The sequence below is a fragment of the Carcharodon carcharias genome, chromosome 2 (genome assembly GCF_017639515.1).
Source record: "Carcharodon carcharias isolate sCarCar2 chromosome 2, sCarCar2.pri, whole genome shotgun sequence".
NCBI classification, from domain to species: Eukaryota; Metazoa; Chordata; class Chondrichthyes; order Lamniformes; family Lamnidae; genus Carcharodon; species Carcharodon carcharias.
In genome coordinates this window covers 121,843,453-121,853,396 of record NC_054468.1, presented here as the reverse complement: position 1 = coordinate 121,853,396, position 9,944 = coordinate 121,843,453, and positions in this window count along the sequence as shown.

The following is a 9,944-nucleotide window of genomic DNA, read 5'->3' as shown; positions in this document are numbered from 1 at the left end:
GTGTGTGTGAGTGTGAGGGTGGGTGTGAGTTTGTGTGTGTGACAGTGTGTGTGTGTGTGATTGTGTGTGTGAGTGTGAGTGTGGGTGTGTGTATGTGAGGGTGGGTGTGTGTGTGAGTGTGAGTGTGTGTGAGTGTGTGAGAGCATGTGATTGTGTGTGTGTGAGTATGAGTGTGTGTGTGAGAGTGTGTGAGTGTGTGTGAGTGTGTGTGTATGTGTGTGTGTGAGTATGAGTGTGTGTGTGAGAGTGTGTGAGTGTGTGTGAGTGTGTGTGTATGTGTGTGAGTGTGTGTATGTGAGTGTGTGTGAGTTTGTGTGTGTGAGGAGTGTGTGAGTGTCTGTGAGAGTGTGTGTGTGTGAGAGTGTGTGAGTGTGTGTGAGTGTGTGAGTGTGTGTGTAACAGTGTGTGTGTGAGTATGTGTGAGTGTGTGTGTGTGGGAGTATATGTGTGTGACTGTGTGTGTGTGTGATTGAGTGTGTGCATGTGAGAATGCTGTGTGCGTCAATGTGAGTATCTGTGTGTGTGTGTGTGTGTGTGTTCATGTGTGTGAGAGTGTGTGCGTGAGTGTGTGTGAGAGAGTGTGTGTGAGTGTGTGTGTGTGTGTGTGTGTGAGAGTGTGTGAGTTTGTGTGTGTGTGTCAGAGTGTGTGTGAGTGTGTGTTTTTATGTGTGTGTATGTGTGTGAGTGTGAGCGTGTGTGTGTGAGTGTGTGTGTGTGAGAGTGCGTGTGTGTGTGAGTGTAAGTGTGTGTGCGTGTATGAGAGAGTGTGTGTGTGAGTGTGTGAGAGTGTGTGAGTGTGTGTGAGTGTGAGTAAGTATGTGTGAGTGTGTGTGTGACAATATATGTGTGTGACTGTGTGAGTGTGTGTGTGATTGGGTGTGTGTGTGAGAGGGTGTGTGTGTCAGTGTGAGTGTCTGTGTGTGTGTGTGAGTGTGAGTTTGTGTGTGTGAGAGTGTGTGAGTGTGTGAGTGTGAGAGAGTGTGTGTGAGAGTATATGTGTGTGACTGTGTGTGTGTGTGATTGAGTGTGTGCATGTGAGAATGCTGTGTGCGTCAGTGTGGTATCTGTATGTGTGTGTGTGTGTGTGTGTGTGTGTTCATGTGTGTGAGAGTGTGTACGTGAGTGTGTGTGCGTGAGTCTGTGTGTGAGTGTGTGTATCTGTGTGAATGTGTGTGCGTGTGAGCGTGTGAGAGTGTGTGTGTGAGATTGTGTGTGTATGTGTGTGTGAGTGTGTGTGTGTGTGACAGTGTGTGATGGTGTGTGTGAGTGTGTATGGGTGATTGTGTGAGTGTTTGTGTGTTAGTGAGTGTGTGTGTGTGTGTGAGTCTGTGTGTGTTTATGTGTGTGTGTGTATGTGTGAGTGTGTATGTGTATGAGTGTGTGTGTGAGTGTGTATGAGTGGGAGTGAGTTAGTGTGTGTTTGTATGTGTGTGTGTGTGAGTGTGAATGGGTAAGTGTGTGAGTGTGTGTGTGCCTGAGTGTGAGTGTGTGTGTGAATGTGTGTGAGTGTGTGTGAGTGTGAGTGTGTGTGTGAGTATGGGTGTATGTGTGTGAGTGTGTGTGTGTGTGTGTTTGTGTATTTGTTTGAATCTGTGTGTGTGTGTGTGTGAGTGTGCCTGAGTGTGAGTGTGTGTTTGTATGTTTGTGTATGTGTGTGAGTGTGAGTGTGTATGTGTGTATATGTGTGAGTGTGTGTGTGCGTGAGTGTGTGTGACTGTATGTGAGAGTGTTTGAGTGTGTGGGTGTGTGAGTGTGAGTGTGTGTGAGTGTAGGTGTATGTGCGTGAATGTGAATGTGAGTGTGTGTGTGAGTGTGTGTGAGTCTTGGTGTATGTGTGGTTGTATGTGTGTGAGTTTGTGTGTGTGTGTGTCAGAGTGTGTGTGAGTGTGTGTTTGTATGTGTGTGTATGTGTGTGAGTGTGAGAGAGTGTGTGTGAGTGTGTATGTGTATGTGTGTGAGAGTATGTGTGTATGAGTGTGAGTGTGTATATGTGTATATGCGTGAGTGTGTGAGTGTGTGTGTGCGTGAGTGTGTGTTCCCATGTGTGAGTCTGTGTGTGAGTGTGAGTGTGTGAGTGTGAGCATGTGTGTGTGAGTGTGTGTGTGTATGTGTGTGAGAGTATGTGTGTGTGAGTGTGAGTGTGTATATGTGGATATGCGTGAGTGTGTGAGTGTGTGTGTGCGTGACCATGTGTGAGTGTGTGTTTGAGTGTGAGTGTGTGAGTGTGAGTGTGTGTGAGTGTGGGTGTATGAGTGTGAGTGTGAGTGTGTGAGTGAGTGTGTGAGAGTGTGTGAGTGTGTGTGAGTGTGAGTGTGAGTGTGTGAATGTGTGTGTGTGAGAGTATGTGTGTGTGAGTGTGAGTGTGTATATGTGTATATGTGTGAGTGTGTGAGTGTGACCATGTGTGAGTGTTTGTGAGCATGTGTGTGTGTGCCCATGTGTGAGTGTGTGTGTGAGTGTGAGTGTGTGTGACTGTAGGTGTATGTGTGTGAGTGTGTGTGTGTATATGTGCGAGTGTGTGTGTTTGAGTGTGACTGTGTGTGTGTGAGTGAGAGTGTGTGAATGTTTGTGTGTGTGTGTGTGTATGAGTGTATGAGTGTGTGTGAGTGTGTACGTGTGTGTGAGTGTATGTGTGTGAGTGTGTGTGTATATGTGTGTGAGTGTGTGAGTGTATGTGTGTGAGTGTGTGTGAGTGTGACTTTGTGTGTGTGTGTGAGCGAGTGAGTGCGTGTGTATGTGTGTGTATGTGTGTGAGTGTGAGTGTGTGTGTGTATGTATGTGAGTGTGTGTGTATTTATGTGTGTGTGTGAGTGTTTGTGTATGCGTGTGAGTCTGTGTGTGAGTGTGTGCGAGTGTGTCTGAGTGTGTGTATGTTTGTATGTGTGTGTATGTGTGTGAGTGTGATTGTGTGTGTGTATATGTGTGTGAGTGTGTGTGTGTGTGTGTGAGAGTATGTGTGTGAGGGAGTGTGTGTGTATGAGTGTGTGTGAGTGTGAGTGTTTGTGTGTGTATGTGTGAGTGCGTATGTGTGAGCATGTGAATGCGTGTGTGAGAGTGTGTGTGAGTGTGTGTGTGTTGTTGTGTATGTGTGTGAGTGTTTGTGTATGTGTGTGAGTCTGTGTGAGTGTGTGTGAGTGTGAGTGTGTGTTTGTATGTGTGTGAGTCTGTGTGTGAGTGTGAGCATGTGTGTGTGTGTGTATGTGTGTGAGATTATGTGTGTGTGTATGTGTGTGAGTGTGAGTGTATGTGTGTATATGTGTGAGTGTGACCATGTGTGAGTGTGTGTGTGTGTGCATGCGTGTGACAGTATGTGAGTGTGTTTGCTAGTGTGTGTGTGTGTGAAGTGTGTGAGAGTGTGTGTGTGTGTGTGTGAGGGAGAGTGTGTGTGAGTGTGTATGTGTTTGTGTGTGTGTGTGAGAGTGTGTGTGTGTGTGTGTGTGAGTGTGTCTGAGTGTGTGTGTGAGTGTGTCTGTGTGTGTAAGTGTGTGAGAGAGTGTGTGAGCGTGTGAGCATGTGAGTGTGAGTGTGTGAGTGTTTGTCTGTGAATGTGAGTGTGTGTGTGAGTGTGTGTATGTGTGTGTGTATGTGTGAGTGTGTGTGTCTGTGTGAGTGGGTCGGTGTTTATGTGTGAGTATGTGTATGTGTGAGTGTGTGTTTATGTGTGTGTTTGAGTGTGTGAGTGTGTATGAGTGTGTGTGTGTGCGAATATGTGTTTGTATGTGTGCGTGTGTGTGTGTGAGTGTGTGTGTGAGTGTGTATGTGTGTGTGAGTGTATGTGTGTGAGTGTGGGAGTGTGTGTGAGTGTGTGTGTATATGTGTGTGAGTGTGTGAGTGTATGTGTGAGAGTGTGTGTGAGTGTGAGTTTGTGTGTGTGTGAGTATGAGTGTGTATGTGTGAGTGTATGTGTGTGTGTGTGAGTGTTTGTATGTGTATGTGTGTGAGTGTTTGTGTATGTGTGTGAGTCTGTGTGCGTGTGTGTGAGTGTGTGTGAGTGTGCGTGTGTGTTTGTATGTGTGTGTATGTGTGTGAGTGTGTGCATGTGTGTGTGTGTGTATGTGTGTGAGTGTGACTGAGTATGTATGTATATGTGTGTGTGTGAGTGTGACCATATGTGAGTGAGTGTGTGCGTGTGTGTGACCATGTGTGAGTGTGTGTGTGTGTGTGAGTGTGTGAGTGTGAACAGGTGTGTGTGTGCGTGAGTGTGTATGTGTGTGAGTCTGTGTGTGAGTGTGTGTGAGTGTGTCTGAGTGTGCGTGTGTGTTTGTATGTGTGTGAGTGTGAGCATGTGTGTGTGAGTGTGTGTGTATGTGTGTGAGTGTGAGTGTGTATGTATGTATATGTGTGTGTGTGAGTGTGACCATGTGTGAGTGTGTGTGTGCGTAAATGTGTGTGACCGTTTGTGAGTGTGTGTGTGTTTATGTGTGTGAGTGTGAGTGTGAGTGTGTGTGTGTAAGAGTGTCTGAGTGTGTGTGTTTGAGTGTGTGTGTGAGAGTGTGAGTGTGTATGTGTTTTTGTGTGAGTGTGCTAGATTATGTGTGTGAGTCTGTGTGTGAGAGAGAGAGGGTGTGTGTGAGAGTATGTGTGTGTGTGTATATATGTATATGTGTGAGTGTGTGTGAATGTGTGTGTGAGAGTATATGTGTGTGTGTGAGTGTGTATATGTCTAACTGTGTGAGTTTGTGAGTGTGACCATGTGCGTGTGCGCGAGTGTGTGTGACTGTGTGTGAGTGTGTGTGTGAGTGTGAGTGTGTGAGTGTGTCTGAGTGTGCATGTGTGTTTGTATGTGTGTGTGTGTGAGTGTGTGTGACCATGTCTGAGTGTGTGTGTAAGTGTGTGAGAGTGTGAGTGTGAGTGTGTGTGAGTGTGGGTGTATATGTTTGAGTGTGAGTGTGTGTTTGTATGTGTGTGTAAGTGTGTGAGCATGTGAGTGTGAGTGTGTGAGTGTTTGTGAGTATGAGTGTGTGTGTGAGTGTGTGTTTGTATGTGTGAGTGTGTGTGTCTGTGTGAGTGTGAACGTATGTGTGTGCATGTATGTGTGTGAGTGTGTGTGTGAGAGTGTGTATGTGTGTGAGTGCGAGTGTGTGAGTGAGAGTTTGTGTGAGTGTGGGTGTATGTGTGTGTGTGAGTGTGTGTGTGTGAGTGTGTGTGAGTGTGGGTGTACGTGTGTGAGCGTGAGTGTGTGTGTGTGAGTGTGGGTGTATGTGTGTGAGTGTAAGTGTGTGTGTGTGTGTGTGTGAGTGTGTGTGTGAGAGAGAGTGTGTGTGTGGCTATGTATGTGTTTTTGTGTGTGTGTGAGAGTATGTGTGTGAGTGTGTGTGTGAGAGTATGTGTGTGTGAGTGTGTATATGTATATAAATGTGTGTGTGAGTGTGACCATGTGTGAGTGTGTGTGTGCGTGAGTGGGTGTGACTGTGTGTGAGTGAGTGTGTGAGTGTGAGAGTGTGAGTGTATGAGTGTGTGTGCGAGAGAGACAGTGTGTGTGAGTGTGTATGTGTTCTTGTGTGAGTGTGTGAGTGTGCCATATGTGTGTGAGTGTGTGTGACCGTGTGTCTGTGTGTTTGGGTGTGAGTGTGTGAGTGTGTGTGTGTTTATGTGAGTGGGTGTGTGAGTGTTTGTATGTGTGTGAGTGTGTGTGTGTGTGTGTGTGTTTGTGTATGTGTGTGGGAGTATGTGTGTGAGTGTGTGTGAGTGTGTCTGAGTGTGAGCGTGTGTTTGTATGTGTGTATGTGTGTGAGTGTGAGCGTGTGTGTGTGAGTGTGTGTGTATGTGTGTGTGGATGTAAGTGTGTGAGTGTGGGAATGTGTGTGAGTGTGTGAGTGTATGTGTGTGTGTGTGTGTGTGAGTGAGATTGTGTGTGTGTGTGTGAGTGTGAGAGTGTATGTGTGAGTGTATGTGTGTGAGTGTGAGTGTGTGTATGTGTGAGTGTGTGTGTGTTTATGTATGTTTGTGTGTTTTTGTATGTGTATGAGTCTGTGTGTGTGTGTGTGTCTGAGTGTGTGTGTGTTTTTATGTGTGTGTATATGTGTGAGTGTGAGCACGTGTGTGTGAGTGTGTGTGTATGTGTGTGAGTGTGAGTGTGTATGTGTGTATATGTGTGTGTGTGAGTGTAACCATGTGTGAGTGTGTGTGTGCGTGAATGTGTGTGACCGTGTTTGAGTGTGTGTGTGTTTATGTGTGTGAGTGTGAGTGTGTGTGTGTGAGAGTGTCTGAGTGTGTGTGTTTGAGTGTGTGTGTGTGAGTGTGTATATGTGTATATGTGTGAGTGTGTGTGAATGTGTGTGTGAGAGTATGTGTGTGTGTGAGTGTGTATATGTCTACATGTATGAGTGTCTGAGTGTGACCATGTGTGAGTGTGTGAGTGCGAGTGTGTGAGTGTGTGTGTGTGTTTATGTGAGTGTGTGAGTGTTTGTGTATGTGTGTGAGTCTGTGTGTGTGTGAGTGTGTCTGAGTGTGCATGTGTGTTTGTATGTGTGTGTGCGTGAGTGTGTGTGACCGTGTCTGAGTGTGTGTGTAAGTGTGTGAGAGTGTGAGTGTGTGTGAGTGTGGGTGCATGTGTTTGAGTGTGAGGGTGTGTTTGTATGTGTGTGTAAGTGTGTGAGAGTGTGTGTGAGTGTGTGAGCATGTGAGTGTGAGTGTGTGAGTGTTTGTCTGTGAGTATGAGTGTGTGTGTAAGTGAGTGTGTGTATGTGTGTGTTTGTGTGAGTGTGTGTGTCTGTGTGTGTGTGTTTATGTGTGTGTGTGTGAGTGTGTATGAGTGTGTGTGCGTATATGTGTTTGCATGTGTGCGTGAGTGTGAACATGTGCGTGTGCATGAATGTGTGTGAGTGTGTGTGTGAGAGAGTGTATGTGTGTGAGTGTGAGTCTGTGAGTGAGAGTTTGTGTGAGTGTGGGTGTATGTGTGTGAGTGTGAGTGTGTGTGTGTGAGTGTGGGTGTATGTGTGTGAGTGTGAGTGTGTGTGTGTGAGTGTGTGTGAGCGTGGGTGTATGTGTGTGAGTGTGAGTGTGTGAGAGTGTGTGTGTGTCTGTGAGAGAGTGTGTGTGTGGCTATGTATGTGTTTTTGTGTGTGTGAGAGTATGTGTGTGAGTGTGTGTGTGAGAGTATGTGTGTGTGTGAGTGTGTATATGTATATAAGTGTGTGTGTGAATGTGACCATGTGTGAGTGTGTGTGTGTGTGTGTGTGTGACTGTGTGTGGGTGAGTGTGTGAGTGTGAGAGTGTGAGTGTGTGTGTATGAGTGTGTGAGCAAGAGAGAGAGTGTGTGAGTGTGTATGTGTTTTTGTGTGAATGTGTGAGATTATGTGTGTGAGTGTGTGTGTGAGAGTATGTGACCGTGTGTCTGTATGTGTGGGTGTGAGTGTGTGAGTGTATGTGTGTTTATGTGAGTGGGTGTGTGAGTGTGTGTATGTGTGTGAGTGTGTGAGTGTGAGTTTGTGTGTGAGTGTGTGTATGTGTGAGTGTATGTGTGTGTCAGTGTGTGTATGTGTGTGTGTGTGTGAGTGTTTGTGTATGTGTGTGAGTGTGTGTGTGAGTGTGTGTGAGTGTGTCTGAGTGTGCGTGTGTGTTTGTATGTGTGTGTATGTGCATGAGTGTGAGCATGTGTGTGTGAGTGTGTGTGTATGTGTGTGAGTGTGAGTGTGTATGTGTGTATATGTGTGTGTGAATGTGACCATGTGTGAGTGTGTGTGACCATGTGTGAGTGTGTGTGTGTGTGAGTGTGACCACGTGTGAGTGCATGTGTGTGTGAGTGTGTGTGACCGTGTGAATGTGAGCATGTGTGAGTGTGTGTGCGTGAGTGTGTGTGTGAGTGTGTGTGTGTTCATGTGAGTGTGTGAGAGTGTTTGTGTGAGTGTGTGCGAGTGTGTCTGAGTGTGTGTGTGTGTTTGTATGTGCGTGTATGTGTGTGAGTGTGTATGTGTGTATATGTGAGTGTGTGAGTGTGACCATGTGTGAGTGTGTGTGTGCGTGAGTGTGTGTGACCATGTGTGAGTGTATGTGTGAGTGAGTGTGTGAGTGTGAGTGTGAGTGTGTGTGAGTGTGGGTATCTGTGTTTGAGTGTGAGTGTGTGTGTGAGAGAGAGTGTCTGAGTGTGTGTGTGTGTGAGTGCGTGTGTGAGAGATAGAGTGTGTGTGAGTGTGTATGTGTTTTTGTGTGAGTGTGCGAGAGTATGTGTGTGAGTGTGTGTGTGAGAGAGAGAGTGTGTGTGTGAGAGTATGTGTGTGTGTGTGAGTGTGTATATGTGTATACGTGTGAGTATGTATGTGTGAGTGTATGTGTGTGAGTGTGAGTCTGTTTATGTGGGTGTGTGTGAGTGTTTGTGTATGTGTGTGAGTCTGTGTGTGAGTGTGTCTGAGTGTGCGTGCGTGTTTGTATGTGTGTGTATATGTGTGTGAGTGTGAGCGTGTGTGTGTGTATTTGTGTATGTGTGCGGGTGTGTGTGTGTGAGTGTGACTGTGTGTGTGTGAGTGTGAGTATGTGAATGTTTGTGTGTGTGTGTGTGAGTGCATGAGTGTGAGTGTGTGAGTGAGTGTGTATGTGTCCGTGAGTGTATGTGTGTGAGTGTGGGAGTGTGTGTGAGTGTGAGTGTATGTGTGTGAGTGTGGGAGTGTCTGTGAGTGTGTGTGTATATGTGTGTGAGTGTGTGAGTGTATGTGTGTGATAGTGTGTGAGTGTGAGTTTGTGTGTGTGTGAGTGTGAGTGTGTATTTGTGAGTGGATGTGTGTGTGTGTGTGAGTGTGTTTATGTGTGTGTGTGATTGTTTGTATATGTGTGCGAGTCTGTGTGTGTGTGTCTGAGTGTGCGTGTGTGTTTGTATGTGTGTGTATGTGTGTGAGTGTGAGCGTGTGTGTGTGTATTTGTGTATGTGTGCGAGTGTGTGTGTGACTGTGTGTGCGTGAGTGAGAGTGTGTGAATGTTTGTGTGAGTGTGTGTGTATATGTGTGTGAGTGTGTGAGTGTATGTGTGTGAGTGTGTGAGTGTATGTGTGTGGGTGTGTGTGAGTGTGAGTTTGTGAGTGTGTGTATATGTGTGTGAGTGTGTGAGTGAATGTGTGTGTGTGTAAGTGTGATTGTATGTGTGTTAGTGTGTGTGTGTGAGTGTGTGTGTGAGTGTGAGTGTGAGAGTGTGAGTGTGTGTATATATGTGTGTGAGTGTGTGAGTGTATGTGTGTGTGTATGTGTGATTGTATGTGTGTTAGTGTGAGTGTGTGGTGTGAGTGTGTGTACGTGTGTGTGTGTGTTTATGTGTGTGTGTGAGTGTGTGAGTGTGAGTGTGTGTGTGTGTGTGTGAGTGTATGTGTGTGAGTGTGTGTGAGTGTGACTTTGTGTGTATGTGTGAGCGAGTGAGTGAGTGAGTGTGTATGTGTGTGAGTGTGTGTGTGTGTATGTGTATGAGTGTGTAAGTGTGTGTGTGTTTATGCATGTGTTTGTGTGATAGTGTTTGTGTGCGTGTGTGCGAGTGTGTCTGAGTGTGTGTGCGTTTGTATGTGTGTATGTGTGAGTGTGAGTGTGTATGTGTGTATATGTGTGTGTGTGAGTGTGACCATGTGTGAGTGTGTGTGCGCGTGAGTGTGTGATTGTGTGTGTGTGAGAGTGTGGGTGTATGTATGTGAGTGTGAGTGTGTGTGTGTGAGAGTGTGTGAGTGTGTGTGTGAGAGTGTGTGTGTGCGAGTGTGTGTGAGTGTGTATCTGTTTTTGTGTGAGTGTGAGTGTGTGTGTGAGAGTATGTGTGTGTGTGAGTGTGTGTATGTGTGTGTGTATGAGTGTGTATGTGTGAGTGTGTGTGTCTGTGTGAGTGTGTGTGTTTTTATGTGTGAGTGTGTGTATGTGCGAGTGTTTTTATATGTGTGTGTGAGTGTGTATGAGTGTGTGTGTGCGTATATGTGTTTGGATGTGTGTGTGTGAGTGTGAACGTGTGTGTGTGTGTGTGCGTGTATGTGTGTGAGTGTG